Below are 17,474 nucleotides of genomic sequence, written 5' to 3'. Positions count from 1 at the left end.
ACACCATTTTTGGAGCTCGGCCAGATCGAGTCAGCCAGCATGGCTCGTCCAGATCTATTAATCAAATATACTGCCCACCAAGTACCCATTTTATACATGCTCTCTCCACTAAAGAGGCAGAGTATGATGCTGCTATAGAGGCCACCAAAGAGATGATATGGCTTCAGTTCTTCTTGGAAGAATTGGGACATCCTCTATTAATCAAATATACTGCAGTATTGATAGCCTCCGCCCACATGTGTAAGGGCAACCCAGCATGCAACCTCATGCTCCTTGCGTGCTCCATTATAGTCCTGTTCATGCATTCAGCCACTCCATTTTCCTGTGGAGTCCTTGGAATAGTTTTTTGTCTATGAATACAATTAGTGGAGCAATAATCTTCAAATTCATGACTGCAATACTCACCACCATTATCAGATCTGAGACATTTTAATTTCTTACCAGTCTCATTTTCAACCAAGCATTTCCATTTCTTAAAAGTTTGAAATACATCAGATTTTTGTCTAAGGAAATAAACCCATACTTTTCTAGTTGCGTCATCAATAAATGTAACATAATAATGAGAGCCACCAAGGGAAGATACCTGAGCCAGTCCCCATACATCTGTATGCACAAGCTCTAATTTCTCCTTTTTGTTTTCCTTCCCTGTCTTTACAAAACTCACTCTCTTTTGTTTTCCATACACACAACTTTCACAGAAATCCATATTCACACATTTTAGACCTGGTAAAACTTTCCTTGAATGAAGTACTTTCATACCTTTCTCACTCATGTGCCCAAGTCTATTGCGCCACAGCGCTGTATCAGAATCTACAGCAGCTATTTGTTCTCCCTGCTCAACTGCAGTAATTGTTCCTGAATATTCATTTTTCTCTGAAACAATCAAAGTAGAAGGAACAATATGACCTGTACAAAGATATAAGGTGCCTACTTTCACACCTTTTGCTACTACAAGGGAACCTTTTGAAACCTTCCAATTTTTATCATTAAAATTAATTACACAACCCTCATCACCGAGTTGCCCTGCTAAAATTAAATTCCTACTCAGCTTTGGAACATGTCTTACCTCATGTAGTATCCAATGATTCCCATTCTGCAACTTAATCTTAATTTTTCCCTTTCCAACAATCTGACAGGGTTCATTATCCCCCAAATAAACAAGCCCAAAATCCCCTTGGACATAATCAATGAAATAACCTCTATGAGGTGTAGCATGAAAAGAAGCACCAGAATCTAAAACCCATGAATCATCAACACTCTCTAAAGACAGAAGCAAAGCATCCTCTTCGGATTTATTACTTACCACATTTGCCTCTTTGTCTACATCTGATTTATCTCCTTCATTTTTCTTTCGAGTCCAGCAATCTTTCTTTTTGTGCCCTGGTTTCCCACAGTACCAGCAATCATTTGGTCCTCTCAATTGAGACCTCCTCCCCTTTGACTTTCCTCTTGATTTCCCACGATTTCCAGAGTTACTTCCTCTTTCAGTCGTTTTGCCCCTGCTTTGTGCATTTAAAGCACTTCCTGATGTAGATCCACCTGAGGATTTTCTACGAGTTTCCTCACTTAAAATAACACCGATCACATCATCATATTTTAGGGTACTTGATCCAGGAACATAATTACTCACTGCCATTACCAAGCCATTCCAGCTTTCAGGCAAAGAACACAAAATCAAGAGAGCCCTAATTTCTTCATCAAAATTGATACCCACAGAAGATAATTGACTAGTAATAGTATTAAAGTCATTTAAATGATCTGCAACAGATCCACCTTCTGCCATTTTCATATTAAATAAACGCTTCATCAGAAATACCTTATTTGAAGCGGAGGGCTTTTCATAGAGTGTCGCTAGGGTTTTCATCAAATCTTCTGTCGTCTTTGCTTTTGTAATATTAAATGCCACCGATGGTGCCAAGCATAACCGAATGCTTCCAAGTGCCTTTCTGTCCAAAAGATCCCATTCAGCCTCTGAAATAGTTCCCTGATTCTTGGCTTTTCCTTCCAACGGCTCCCACAAATCCTTCTGATATAAATAGTCTTCCATTTGCATCTTCCATAACTGGAAGTTCTGCCCATTAAACCTATCAACCCTCAGCTTACCATCATCTGCCATTGCTCCCACTCAACCGTGAGACTCCCACTTAATCGTGAGACTTTCCTGCAGAGGATAACTGAGAAACAACTAGGCTCTGATACCACTTGTTAGGATAAACCACGGACAGAAATAAAAACTACATGCAAATATAACCAATAACAAAAAATAATAGAACACACAGAAATGAACACAAGGCACCAAGATTTAACGTGGTTCACCCAATCCCTGGGCTACATCCACCAAACAGCAAGTATGATCTTATTACAATCCAGTGATTACAACCTGATTACAATCCGTAATCCCTTACAGCTCAATACCGCCGCAAGAACCAATTTCGTATCACCACATATCAAAAAATACCCAACCCTAAGCCCTTTTTATACAAGTATTAAACCGCTTTAGGGTTATAACATGTCGGCCATATGTTGGCCATAATATGTCGGCTACCATGTCGATGTCGGCTACCATTTATGAAGTATGTACAGTACTTTCCTGATCAGTCACCACAATCTAACACCGACTTGGCTGGGTGACTTGATGAACAAACTTAAAGAGTTGACCTGGTGGGTCAAACTAGCGGGATGACTTGGTGAGAGTACTTGATGGGCTAACCTGGCAGGGTGACTCGATGAACGAACTTAGAGAGTCAACTTTGCGAGAGTGTTTGGTGGTTCGAACTGGAGGGGTGACTTGATGAACGAACTTAAAGAGTCAACTTGGTGAGGGAACTTGGTGGGCCGAGCTGGCGGGGTGAATTGATGAACAAACCTAAAGAGTCGACTTTATGAGAGTACTTGGTGGGCCGACCTGGCGGGGTGACTTGATGACCGAACTTAAAGAGTCGACTTGGTGAGAGTACTTGGTGGGCCGACCTGGCGGAGTGAATTGATGAACGAACTTAGAGAGTCAACTTTGTGAGAGTACTTAGTGGGGTGACTTGATGAAATAACCTAAAGAGTTGACCTGGTGGGGTGACTTGATGAGCAAACTTAAAGAGTCAACTTGGTGAGAGTACTTGGTGGGGTGACTTGATGAACGAACTTAAAGAGTCAACCTTGTGGGCCGACTTGGTAGAGTGACTTCATGAATGAACTTAAAGAGTCCACTTGGTGGGCCGACCTGGTGGGGTGACTTGATGAACGAACTTAAAGAGTCAACTTGGTGAGAGTAATTTGTGGGCTGACCTAGTGGGGTGACTTGATGAATGAACTTAAAGAGTCGACTAGGTGGGGTGACTTGATGAACGCACTTGAAGGGTCGACTTGCTGGGGTGACACTATGAACGGACCTAAAGATTTGACTTGGTGAGAGTACTTGGTGGGGTGACTTGATGAACAAACTTAAAGAGTCAACTTGGTGGGGTGACTTGATGAGCGCACTTGAAGAATCGACTTGGTTAGAGTACTTGGTGGGGTTACTTGATGAACGGACTCAAAGATTTGACTTGCTGAGAGTACCTGGTGGCTCGACTTGATGAGCAGACTTAAAGAGTCCACTTGGTGAGAGTACTTGGCAGGGTGAACTAATGAACAGACTTAAAGAATCAACTTGGTTGGAGTACTTGGTGGGCAGACATAGTGGGGTGATTTGATGAACGAACTTAAAGAGTCGACTTGGTGAGAGTACTTGGTGGGGTGACTTGATGAATGAATGTAAAGAGTCAACTTGGTGGGCTGACCTGGCAGGGTGACTTGATGAACAAACTTAAAGAGTTGACTTGGTGGGCCAACCTGGCAGGGAGACTTGATGAACAAACTTAAAGAGTCGACCTGGCGAGAGTACTTGGTGGGCAGACCTAGCAAGGTGACTTGATGGACTAACTTAAAGAGTCGACTTGGTGAGAGTACTTGGTGGGCTGACCTGGTCACATGACTTGATGAATGAACTTAAAGAGTTGACTTGGTGGGCCATCTTGGCCGGGTGACTTGATGAACAAGCTTAAAGAGTCATCTTGGTGGGCTGACCTGGCAGGGTGACTTGCTGAGAGTACTTGGTGGGCTGACCTGGCAAGGTGACTCAATGAACAAACGTAGAGAGTTGACTTTGCGAGAGTACTTGGTGGGTCAAACTGGCAGGGTGAATTGATAAACGAACCTAAAGAGTCAACTTTGTGAGAGTACTTGGTGGGTCAACCTGGTGGGGTGACTTGATGACCGAACTTAAAGGGTCAACTTCATAAGAGTACTTGGCGGGCCGACCTGGCAGAGCGACTTCATGAATGAACTTAAAGAGTCAACTTGGTGAGAGTACTTGGTGAGGTGACTTGATGAAGCAACCTAAAGAGTCGACTTGGTGAGAGTACTTGGTGGACTGACCTGGTGGGGTGACTTGGTGAGCAAACTTAAAGAGTCGACTTGGTGAGAGTACTTGGTGGGCCAATCTAGCGGGGTGACTTGATGAACAAACTTAAAGAGTTGACTTAGTAAGAGTACTCGGTCGGCTGACCTAGTCACGTGACTTGATGAACAAACTTAAAGAGTTGACTTGGTGAGCCAACTTGGCCAGGTGACTTGATGAACGAACTTAAAGGGTCGACTTGGCAGGGTGACTTGGTGAATGGACCTAAAGAGTTGACTTGGTGAGAGCACTTTGTGGGGTGACTTGATGAACGGACTCAAAGAGTCAACCAGGTGAGAGTACTTGGTGGCTCGACTTGATTAGCAGACTTAAAGAGTCCACTTGGTGAGAGTACTTGGTGGGGTGAACTGATGAACAGACTTAAAGAGTTGACTTGGTGGGAGTACCTGGTGGGGTGACTTGATGAAGGGACATAAAGAGTCAACTCGGTGAGAGTACTTGTTCTGGTGACTTGATGAATAGACTTAAACAGTCAACTTGGTGGGGTGACTTGATGAAAGGACTTAAAGAGTCAACTTGGTGAGAGTACTTGGTGGGATGACTTGATGAACGCACTTGAATAATCGACTTGGTTAGAGTACTTGGTGGGGTGACTTGATGAACGGACTCAAAGACTCGACTTTGTGAGAGTACTTGGTGGCTCGACTTGATGAGCAGACTTAAAGAGGCAACTTGGTGAGAGTACTTGGCAGGGTGAACTGATGAACAGACTTAAAGAATCGACTTGGTGGGAGTACTTGGTTGGCCGAACTGGTGGGGTGACTTGATGAACGGACTTAAAGAGTCAACTTGGTGGGGCGACTTGATGAACGGACTTAGAGGGTCGACTTGGTGGGGTGACTTGATCAACGCACTTGAAGGGTCGAGTTGGTGGGGTGACTTGATGAATGAACCTAAAGAGTTGACCGGGTGAGAGTACTTGGTGGGGTGACTTGATGAACAGAGTTAAAGAGTTGACTTGGTGAGAGTACTTGGTCGGGTGACTTGATGAATGCACTTGAAGAATCGACTTGGTTAGAGTACTTGGTGGGGTGACTTGATGAACGAACTTAAAGAGTCAACTTGGTGGGCTGACCTGGCGGGGTGACTTGATGAACAAACTTAGAGAGTCGAATTGGTGAGAGTACTTGGTGACTTGGTGGGCTGACCTGGCCAGGTGACTTGATGAACTAACTTAAAGAGTCCACTTGGTGGGTTGACCTGGTGGGGTGACTTGATGAATGAACCTAAAGAGTCGACTTGGTAAGAGTACTTGGTGGGCAGACATAGTGGGCTGATTTAATGAACGAACTTAAAGAGTCAACTTGGTGAGAGTACTTGGTGGGGTGACTTGATGAACGAACCTAAAGAGTCGACTTGGTGGGTCGACCTGGCAGGGTGACTTGATGAGCGAACTTAAAGAGTCAACTTGGTGGGCCGACCTGGCAGGGTGACTTGATGAACAAACTTAAAGAGTCGACTTGATGAGAGTACTTGGTAGGCCGGCCTGGCAAGGTGACTTGATGAACTAACTTAAAGAGTCGACTTGGTGAGAGTACTCGGTGGGCTGACCTGGTCACGTGAATTGATGAACAAACTTAAAGAGTCGACTTGGTGGGCTGACTTGGTTGGGTGTCTTGATGAATGAACTTAAAGAGTTGACTTGGTGGGTCGAACTAGCAGGGTGACTTGGTGAGAGTACTTGGTGGGCTAACCTGGTAGGGTGACTTGATGAACGAACTTAGAGAGTCAACTTTGTGAGAGTACTTGGTGGGTCAAACTGGCGGGGTGACTTGATGAACAAACTTAAAGAGTCGACCTGGTGAGAGAACTTGGTGGGCCGAGCTAGCGGGGTGAATTGATGAAGGAACCTAAAGAGTTGACTTTGTGAGAGTACTTGGTTGGCCGACCTAGTGGGGTGACTTGATGATCAAACTTAATAGGTCGACTTGGTGAGAGTACTTTGCGGGCCGACCTGGCAGAGCTACTTGATGAACGAACTTAAAGAGTCAACTTGGTGAGAGTACTTGGTGGGGTGACCTAATGAACAAACCTAAAGAGTTGACCTGGTGAGAGTACTTGGTGGGCCGACCTGGCGGGATGACTTGGTGAGAAAACTTAACGAATCGAGTTGGTGAGAGTAGTTGGTGGGCTGACCTGGCGGGGTGACTTGATGAATGAACTTAAAGAGTCAACTTGGTGGGCCGACTTGGCAGAGTGACTATAGGAACGAACTTAAAGAGTCCACTTGGTGGGAAGACTTGGTGGGGTGACTTGATGAACGAACTTAAAGAGTCGACTTGGTGAGAGTAATTTGTCGGCTGACCTGGCGGGGTGACTTGATGAATGAACTTAAAGAGTCGACTTGGTGGGGTGACTTGATGAATGCACTTGAAGGGTCGACTAGGTGGGGTGACTCTATGAACGGACCTAAAGAGTTGACTTGGTGAGAGTACTTGGTGGGGTGACTTGATGAAAGGACTTAAAGAGTCAACTTGGTGAGTGTACTTGGTGGGGCGACTTGATGAATGCACTTGAACAATCGACTTGGTTAGAGTACTTGGTGGGGCGACTTGATGAACGGACTCAAAAAGTCGACTTGGTGAGAGTACATGGTGGCTTGACTTGATGAGCAGACTTAAAAAGTCAACTTGGTGAGAGTACTTGGTAGAGTGAACTGATGAACAGACTTAAAGAGTCGACTTGGTGGGAGTACTTGGTGCGTCGACCTGGAGGGGTGACTTTATGGACGGACTTAAAGAGTCGACTTGGATAGAGTACTTGTTCTGGTGACTTGATGAATGGACTTGAAGAGTCGAATTGGTGGGATGACTTGATGAAAGGACTTAAAGAGTCGACTTGGTGAGAGTACTTGGTGGGGCGACTTGATGAATGAACTTAAAGGGTCAACTTGGCAGGGTGACTTGATGAACAGACCTAAAGAGTTGACTTGGTGAGAGTACTTGGCGGGGTGAACTGATGAAAGGACTTAAAGAGTCGACTTGGTGGGAGTACCTAGTGGGTTGACCTGGTGGGGTGACTTGATTAACGAACTTATAGAGTCGACTTGGTGAGAGTAGTTGTTCTGTTGACTTGATGAACAGACTTAAAGAGTCGGATTGGTGGGGTGACTTGATGAAAGGACTTAAAGAGTCGACTTGTTGGGGTGACTTGATGAATGAACTTAAAGGGTCGAATTTGCAAGGTGACTTGATGAACGAACCTAAAGAGTTGACTTGGCGAGAGTACTCGGTGGGGTGACCTGATGAATAGACTCAGAGAGTCGACTTGGTGAGAGTACTTGGTGGGCCGACCTAGTTGGGTGACTTCATGAACTAACTTAAAGAGTCAACTTGGTGGGAGTAAATGGTGGGGTGACTTGATGAATGGACTTCAAGGGTCGACTTGGCAAGGTGACTTGATGAACGGTCCTAAAGAGTTGTCTTGGTGAGAGTACTTGGTGTGGTGACTTGATGAACAAACTTAAAGAGTCGAATTGGTGAGAGTACTTGGTGGGGTGACTTGATGAACATAGTTAAAGAGTCGACTTGGTGAGAGTACTTGGTCGGGTAACTTGATGAACGCACTTGAAGAATCGACTTGGTTAGAGTACTGTATGGGGTGACTTGATGAATGAACTTAAAGATTCGACTTGGTGAGCTGACCTAGCAGGGTGACTTGATGAACGAACTTAGAGAGTCAACTTGGTGAGAGTACTTGGTGACTTGGTGGGCCGACCTGGCCGGGTGACTTGATGAACAAACTTAAAGAGTTGACTTGGTGAGAGTACTCGATGGACTGACCTAGTTACGTGACTTGATGAACGAACTTAAAGAGTCGACTTGGTTGGTCAACTTGGCCGGGTGATGTGATGAATGAATTTAAAGAGTTGACTTGGTGGGTTGAACTAGCAGGGTGACTTGGTGAGAGTACTTGGTGGGCTGACCTGGCAGGGTGACTTGATGAATGAACTTAGAGAGTTAACTTTTTGAGAGTACTTGGTGGGTCGAACTGGCGGGGTGACTTGATGAACGAACTTAAAGAGTTGACCTGGTGAGAGAACTTGGTGGGCCGAGCTGGCGAGGTGAATTGATGAACGAACCTAAAGAGTCAACTTTGTGAGAGTACTTGGTGGACCGACCTGGTGGGGTGACTTGATGAACGAACTTAAAGGGTCAACTTGGTGAGAGTACTTGGTAGGCCAACCTGGCGAAGCGACTTGATGAACGAACTTAAAGAGTCAACTTGGTGAGAGTAATTTGTGGGCTGACTTGGCGGGGTGACTTGATGAATGAACTTAAAGAGTCGACTTGGTGGGGTGACTAGATGAATGCACTTGAAGGGTTGACTTGGTGGGGTGACTCTTTGAATAGACCTAAAGAGTTGACTTGGTGAGAGTACTTGGTGGGATGACTTGATGAAAGGACTTAAAGAGTTGACTTGGTGAGAGTACTTGGTGGGCCAACTTGATGAACGCACTTGAAGAATCGACTTGGTTAGAGTACTTGGTGGGGCGACTTGATGAACAGACTCAAAGAGTCGACTTAGTGAGAGTACTTGGTGGCTCGACTTGATGAGCAGACTTAAAGAGTCAACTTGGTGAGAGTGGGCCTAACAGGGCGAGGTGGTGAGTGGGCCTAACGGGGCAAGTTGGTGGGGCGACTTGGCGAGTGGAATTAGAGAGCCAACATGGTGAGGTGACTCAGTGAGTTGGTTCGTTGAGATGACATGGTGAGCTATCTTGGCGATTTGACCTAGCGAGCAAACTTAAAGAGTCGACTTGGCAACGTACTCGAGTCGACTTGGTGAGGCAACCTGGCAAGCGAGCTCAAAGAGTCAACATGGTGAGGTGACTCATTGAGTCAACATGGTGAGGTGACTCATGGTGAGGAGCTATCCTTGAGGCAACTTGGTGGGCCTACTTGATTAGTCGACTTGGTTAGCCGACCTGACGAGCTGACACGGTGAGCGGGCTTAAAGAGGCAATGACTTGGTGGGGTAACTCGACAAGCCAACTTATCGAGGCAAGATGGTGAGTTGACTTGGTGAGCTGACTTGGTGAGCACACTTAAAGAGTCAACTTTGTGAGGTGACTCAGTGAGTTAGCTCGCTGATGCGACTTGGGCGTGCTGACCTGGTGAGCAAACTTAAAGAGGCGACTTGGGTGGGCTGACCTGGTGAGCGAACTTAAAGAGTTGACTTGGCAATGTACTTGAACAACCAATTTGGTGAGCTGACATGGTGAGTGGGCTTAAAGAAGCAACTCGGTGGGGCAACTTGGCGAGCACACTTGCTGGGGCAAGGTGGTAAAACGACTAGGTGATTCGACTTGGTGAGCTGACTTAGGGAGCTGACTTGGTGAGCAAACTTAAGGGGTCAACTTGGTGAGGCAACCTGAATAGTTGACTCGGTGAGCTGACTTGGGGAGCCGACATGATGAGCGGTCTTAAAGAAGAGGCAACCTGGTGAGGTGAGACGGCAAGTCATCTTGGTGAGCCGGCTTGATGAGCTATGAGCAGACTTAAAGATTCAATTCTTGATTTGGCAAAGACCACATGGTCAAATGACTTGGTGAGCCGACCTGGCTAGCAAAATTGGCAAGAAAACTTATAGAATCGACTTGTTGTCCCCAGCCAGGATCGTACGCCTTGGTCGACCCAACTTGGGTCACTCGACTCCATCGCCCCAACCTCGGGTGACCCAACTGGGTTGCCAGAGTGGGTCGACGAGTGGAAAAAAAATTAAAAAAAATCAAGGGAGGACCTGTACAGCAAAAAGAGCTAAATTTTGGGCATTACAAAAAAAAAAAAACAAGTTACCTGCTTTTGGATCACGCACAAGTTTCAGTTCACGTATTGCCGTGCCGACTCGAGGTGTTACACCTAGCTAGCCAGATTCGAGGTAGGGTAGCCAAAACGATCTAATTTGAGAATTTTCTTTATAAAAAGAGATCATGATAGGCCCCATAAGGCAAAAAGAATGAAATTTTGGGAGTTAAAAAAAAAATGTTACCCGATTTTGGATTGCGCACAGGGCTCAGGTCACGTAGCATTGAGGTGCCCTGGGTGACATGATTTGAGCGAAAAGTTGACAGTGGCATGATTCATGCAAAAACATTGGAGGCCATTAAGGCTCGAGGTGGGTCGAGTTGACAACTTTGGGTGTTAACCAAAAAGAAAAAGTTAACCGCTTTTGGATCACTTACACGACTCGGGGCACTTAGAATCAAGTCAAGCACGGTGACATGAGTGGTTCAAAAAAATTGCAGGTGATTAAGGCTCGAGGCGATTCGAGTCGAGGTTTGGGTAGTTGGGGCAATTCGTTTCGGGGTTGCCGACATGGTTCGAGTTGAAAACTTTGGGCATTAACCCAAAAAAAAAAAGTTGACCTCTTTTGGACCATGTACATGACTCGGGGCACTTAGAATCAAGTCGAGCATGGTGACATGGGTTGTGCAAAAAATTTGGAGGCGATTCAAGTCGGGGTAGCCAACTCGATTTGAGTTCAAAACTTTGGGCGTTAACCAAAAAAATAAGTTGACCGATTTTGGATCACGTACATGAGTTGTCTGCCCTCGCAAAAATTACAAAACCCGAGGACCCACCTAGAATTTGCAGTCGGAAGATTTTTTTGCCCTCACAAAAATTTACAAACCCCACCCACTCAAAATTTGGACTTGGAAGATTTTTCCACCCTCGCAAAATTTACAAACCCCAACCACTCGGAATTTGGCACTTGGAAATTACGAAACCCCGCCCGCCCGGAATTTGGACTTGGAAGATTTTTCTGCCCTCATAGAAATTGCAAACCTGACCCACATGGAAATTGCACTTGGAAGACTTTTTCAGACTCACGAAAATCACAAAATCCCACCCGTGGGGAATTCGGCACTTGGGAGATTTTTTTGCCCTTCCGAAAATTGCAAACCCCACCAGCTCGGAATTTGGGACTCGGGAGATTTTTTTCCCCCTCGTGGAAATTTTACAAAACCCCACTCGCCCGAAATTTGGCACTCAGGAGATTTTTCTACCCTCGCAAAAATTTTCACAAAACCCCACCCACCCGGAATGTGGCACTTGGGAGATTTTTCTGCCCCGATAGAAATTGCAAAACCCCACCCACCGGGAATTCAGAACTTGGGAGATTTCTTCGCCCTCACAAAAATTTTCACAAAACCCCACCCGCTCGAGATTTGGCACCTGGGAGAGTTTTCCCGCCCTTGCGAAAAATTACAAACCCCACCCACCCGAAATTTGGCACTTGGAAGATTTTCCTGCACTCGCACAAATTGCAAACCCCACCCGCTAGGAATTTGGCACCTAAGAGATTGTTACGAGCTCGCAAGAAAAAACCTTGCGAACCCCACCTCCACTCAGAATTTGGCACTTGGGAGATTTTCTCGCCCTCATGCAAATTACAAACCCCACCCACCTCAGAGTTGAAAAAGGTTTTACGAATTGAGGCGACAGAGGGCTGAATCTCAATGGATCATGGCAACAAGGCCACTCTGCCACTTACAATACCCCGTTGCTTATTTAAGTCGTTTACAAAAGATTCTTCTCACCGACTGCTTGAAATTAATATCCAAGGTTGCTCCAACGGGCTAGTGCGTCGATCGAAGATGGCCAATGACCCAGTCCCCAATGAGTGCAAGAGCACCCCTACTGCGGGTCGCGATGCAGCCGGAGAGAGATATGCGTCGCATCTAGCGTGGATTCTAACTTAGAGGCATTCAGTCATAATCTGACACACGATAGCTTTGCGCCACAGGCTTTTCAACCAAGCATGATGACCAAATGTGTGAATCAATGGTTCCTCTCGTACTAAGTTGAATTACTATCGCAGTGCGAATCATCAGTAGGGTAAAACTAACCTGTCTCACGACAGTCTAAACCCAACTCACATTCCCTATTGGTGGGTGAAGAATCCAACACTTGGTGAATTTTGCTTCACAATGATAGGAAGAGCCAACATCAAAGGATCAAAAAGCAACGTCGCTATGAACGCTTGGCTGCCACAAGCCAATTATCCCTATGGTAACTTTTCTGACACCTCTAGGTTCAAATTCTGAAAGTCTAAAGGATCGATAGGCCACGCTTTCACAGTTTGTATTCATACTGAAAATCAAAATCAAATGAGCTTTTACCCTTTTGTTCTACATGAGATTTCTGTTCTCATTGAGCTCATCTTAGGACACCTGCGTTATCTTTTAATAGATGTGCCACCCTAGCCAAACTCCCCACCTGACAATGTCTTTTGCCCAGATCGACGCACCTAGATGCACCTTAAGGCTAAAAATAGGGGCATTACCCCATCTCCACCTCACAAAATAAGTAAAATAACATTAAAAGTAGTGTTATTTCACTTGCACCTAAAAGCTCCCACTTATTCTACAGCTCTCAAATCATTTCACAATGTCAGACTAGAGTCAAGCTCAACAAGGTCTTCTTTCCATCCTGATTCTGCCAAGCCCGTTCCCTTGGCTGTGGTTTCGGTAGATAGTAGATATGGATAGTGGGAATCTCGTTAATCCATTCATGCACATCACTAATTAGATGACAAGGCATTTGGCTACCTTAAGAGAGTCATAGTTACTCCCACCGTTTACCTGCACTTGGTTGAATTTCTTCACTTTGACATTCAGAGCACTGGGCAAAAATCACATTGCATCAGCATCCGCAGGGATCATCGCAATGCTTTGTTTTAATTAAAAAGTCAGATTCCCCTTGTCTGTACCAATTCTAAGTCGACTGTTTGCCACCTAGGGAAAGCCTTAATCAACCAACACCCTTTGTGGAATCTGGGTTAGCATGCAATTTGGCACTGTAACTCAGCTTTTGGTTCATCCTGCATCGCCAGTTCTGCTTACCAAAAATGGCCCACTTGGAGCTCACAATTCTATGGCATGGCTCAACAGAGTAGCCGCATCGACTTACCTATTTAAAGTTTCATAATAGGTTGAGGGCGTTACGCCCCCGATGCCTCTAATCATTTGCTTTACCCAATAAAACTCGCATCTGAGCTCCAGCTATCCTGAGGGAAACTTCAGAGGAAATCGACTACTAGACAGTTTGATTCATCTTTCGCCCCTATACCCAAGTCAGATGAATGATTTGCACGTTAGTATCACTGTGGGCCTCCACCAGAGTTTCCTCTAGCTTCACCCTGCTCAGGCATAGTTCACCATCTTCTAGGTCCCAACAGGTGTGCTCACACTCGAACCCTTCACAGAAGATCAGGGTTGGTCGATGGTGCACCCCCCGAGATGGGATCTTGCCAGTCAGCTTCCTTGCACCTTGTGAGTTTTCCCAACTTGCCAACTTGTACACATGTTAGACTCCTTGGTCTGTGTTTCAAGATGGGTCAGATGGAAAGCCTACTGGCCAGCACCACGAGCACACAGGTGCTCGAGAGCCTGTCGTGAAGGCGTGTGCTTTGCTCCTTTGACCGCTACGACGAAAGTATTTGTGCGACCAAAAGGTTGTGCTTGTGCCACCGTGACAGCGCACATTGGCACGTCCGCCGAACCAATCGACGGACCAGCTCACACCATTCTACATCTGACCGGGGCACATTGCCGGCCTCCATCCCCTTCCCTCCTAGAAATTTCAAGCACTCTTTAGCTCTCTTTTCAAAGTCCTTTTCATCTTTCCCTCGTGGTAGTTGTTTGCTATTGGTCTCTTGCCCATATTTAGCCTTGGACGGAATTTACCACCCGATTAGGGCTACATTCCCAAACAACCCAACTCATCGACAGTGCCTTGTGGTGCGACAGGGTCTGGGCCTGACGGGGCTCTCACCCTCTCCGATGCCCCCTTCTAGGGGACTTGGCCCTGGTTTGTCACTGAGGACACTTCTACAAACTACAATTCGACAGGCATGACCGTCGATTTTCATGCTAGGCTCTTCCTGATTCGCTTGCTGTTACTAGGGGAATCCTGGTAAGTTTCTTTTCCTCCACTTATTTATATGCTTAAACTCAGTGGGTACTCACACCTGACTTGGGGACGCGGTAGAGATGCAGCAATGCCCACACTGTGGTGGGCTACTGAGCCCAGAATAAAGTTCCTCGAGAGGAATCATTCGATCGGCGCAAACCAACACCGGCCTTTGCAAGCCAACGCTTGTCGTGATGGATCAACGAACCTCATCCTCATTTCAGCTGACCGCGCGCCACTTGTGGACGTGGATGGCCATCTCTTCTCCTCACTGGGGAGGGCAAATTTTTTTAGTATGATTCCCAAGTAGACGTGCGCAAGGTGTTGGCTCACGCTTTGTTCTTTGGATTTCTAAGGTGCGAGATGCACCCGTGTGTTGGGTGTTGACACATCCCAAACCCCGAGCACCCAATGGGTGTGACGAGGAATGCTGTGGTGTGTCCCCACCCCATCACCTCGCAAAGGTGGGAGGGGATGCATGGGAGAGCCGTTTCAACGAATGGGGCCCCCTGCCCCACAAATCATGCGAGTGCACCCATTATAAACACAGAATGCTCCAAGCGACGAGTCAACACACTTGGGCAAGGCAACGGAGGGTTGCGGCAGTCCTGACTTGCCGCCATAGAAATGATGGATCCCTGGCACAGCGTCGCGCATGTGATCGGACCATGAAATCTCAATGGGGGACAAGGCCCGGACCCCCTCTAAACTAAAACCGAGCAGAGACCTCTCGCTCCAACGTGGATGTCATTCGAAGGCACTAATCCTAATCCAGATTGCATCTAAGTCTCTTCTTCGCCCCGCAAGGAATCCACGCTTTCAATCATGGGCATTCGATGTGACCCTCGACCTCGATGGCGCTAGACCCTTAGCTTGGTCATCTAGCACATTGCTACAGGGCCAAGTGTTTGCACGTTGCAAAGATTTTGGGGGCGAGGAGGAGGCCAGCTCCATCCCCTACATGATTCAGGGTCTCAAACCGACAATGATCCTACTGTAGGTTCACCTACGGTAACCTTGTTACGACTTCTCCTTCTTCTAAATGATAAGGTTTAGTGAAATTCTTGTGACGTCATCGATAGGAACCACCGTCGCCATCATGATTCGAACAGTTCACCGAATCATTCAATTGGTAGGAGCGACGGGTGGTGTGTACAAAGGGCAGGGACGTAGTCAACGTGAGCTGATGAATCGTGCTTACTAGGAATTCCTCGTTGAAGATCAATAATTGCAATGGTCTATCCCCATCGCAATGCAATTTGGCAAGATTTCCCAAACCTTTCAGGCCAGGGAGAGAAACTTTTTGGTTGCATCAGTGTAGCGCGCATGCGGCCCAGAACATCTAAGGGCATTACAGACCTATTATTGCCTCAAACTTCCATGGCCTAGGAGGCCATAGTCCCTCTAAGAAGCTGGCCATGAAGGGGAACCTCTGTATAGCTAGTTAGCAGGCTGAGGTCTCATTCGTTAATAGAATTAACCAAACAAATTGCTCCACCAACTAAGAACGGCCTAGCACCACCACCCATAGAATCAAGAAAGAGCTCTCAATCTGTCAATCCTTACTATGTCTGGACCTGGTAAGTTTCCCCGTGTTGAGTCAAAATAAGCCGTAGGCTCCACTCCTGGTGATGCCCTTCCATCAATTCCTTTAAGTTTCAGCCTTGCGACCATACTCCCCCCAGAACCCAAACAATCTGATTTCTCAGAAGGTGTTGGCAGAGTCCTTAGAGTAACATCCGCCGATCCCTGGTCGGCATCGTTTATGGTTGAGACTAGGACGGTATCTGATCGTCTTCGAGCCCCCAACTTTCATTCTTGATTAATGAAAACATCCTTGGCAAATGCTTTCACAGTGGTTCATCTTCCATAAATCCAAGAATTTCAACTTTGACAATGAAATACAAATTCCCTCGACAGTCCCTATTAATCATTACTCCGGTCCCAAAGGCCAACGGAATAGGACCAGACTCCTATCGTGTTATTCCATGATAATGTATTCAGAGCGTAGGCTTGCTTTGAGCACTCTAATTTTTTCAAAGTAACGATGCCAGAACTGCGACCTAGCCAATTAAGGCTAGGAACACACTGCCAATAGAAGGGACGTGAGGGCCAGTGCACACCTAGAAGGCAGACCAACCGTGACAACCCAAGGTCCAACTACAAGCTTTTTAACTGCAACAACTTAAATATATGCTATTGGAGCTAGAATTACCATGGCTACTAGCACCAGACTTTCCCTCCAATGGATCCTCGTTAGCGGATTTAGATTGTACTCATTCCAATTACCAGACTCAATGAGAACAGTATTATTATTTATTGTCACTACCTCCCCATGTCAGGATTGGGTAATTTGCGCGCCTGCTACCTTCCTTGGATGTGGTAGTCGTTTCTCAGGCTCCCTCTCTGGAATCAAACCCTAATTCTCTGTCACCCATCACCACCATGGTAGGCCTCTATCCTACCATCGAAAGTTGATAGGGTAGAAATTTGAATGAAGCGTCGCTAGCACAAAGGCCATGCGATCCGTCGAGTTATCATGAATCATCGAAATAGTGGGCGAGCCCGCGCTGGCCTTTTATCTAATAAATGCATCCCTTTCGAGAGTTGAGATTTGGTGCACATATTAGCTCTAGAATTACTACGGTTATCCAAGTAGCAAAGTACCATCAAAGAAACTATAACTAATTTAATCAGCGATCTTCAGTTTCATAATCTGAAATAGTTCATACTTAGACATGCATGGCTTAATCTTTGAGACAAGCATATGACTACTGGCAGGATTGACCAAGTAGCTTCTAACAATGAGGGGACCCAAAAGACCTGCTACAGCCAAGGAATGCTCGCCGTGATGGGAAACCAAAATTTGCATTCGCTCTGTCATACATCCAAACATAATCCGCCGCACAAGCAACAAGAATGACGTTCACAGCACATTCAGGACTCGCAACGCTCAAAGATTTGACACAAGAGGAAAGTCTCCCATCATCGACCAGAGAGGGCCGAACAAGGAGCCTTAGTTCATAGGCACCTAGGAAGAACATCCTGTATGGAACCCTTTACCCTCAAACTTGTTGTCGCCACTACTCAGAAAGAAGCCT

The 17,474-nt window shown here is 46.2% G+C and overlaps 1 non-coding gene and 1 pseudogene across 1 annotated transcript; both read right to left on the bottom strand.

Annotated features, from left to right (window-relative positions):
* Window positions 1-11,887: 11,887 nt before the first annotated feature.
* Window positions 11,888-14,445, bottom strand: LOC149548653 (25S ribosomal RNA; annotated as a pseudogene).
* A 911-nt stretch (window positions 14,446-15,356) lies between these two features.
* Window positions 15,357-17,167, bottom strand: LOC149548652 (18S ribosomal RNA). Its single transcript, XR_016354763.1, has one exon. It is a non-coding gene; the product is annotated as an 18S ribosomal RNA (ribosomal RNA).
* Between the last annotated feature and the right edge of the window lie 307 nt (window positions 17,168-17,474).

The sequence above is a fragment of the Cupressus sempervirens genome, chromosome 7 (assembly GCF_028749045.1).
Source record: "Cupressus sempervirens isolate cs-2001-9-10 chromosome 7, ASM2874904v1, whole genome shotgun sequence".
NCBI lineage: Eukaryota > Viridiplantae > Streptophyta > Pinopsida > Cupressales > Cupressaceae > Cupressus > Cupressus sempervirens.
Note: the sequence above shows the minus strand (reverse complement) of the source record. Positions and strands in the feature narration are given on the sequence as shown.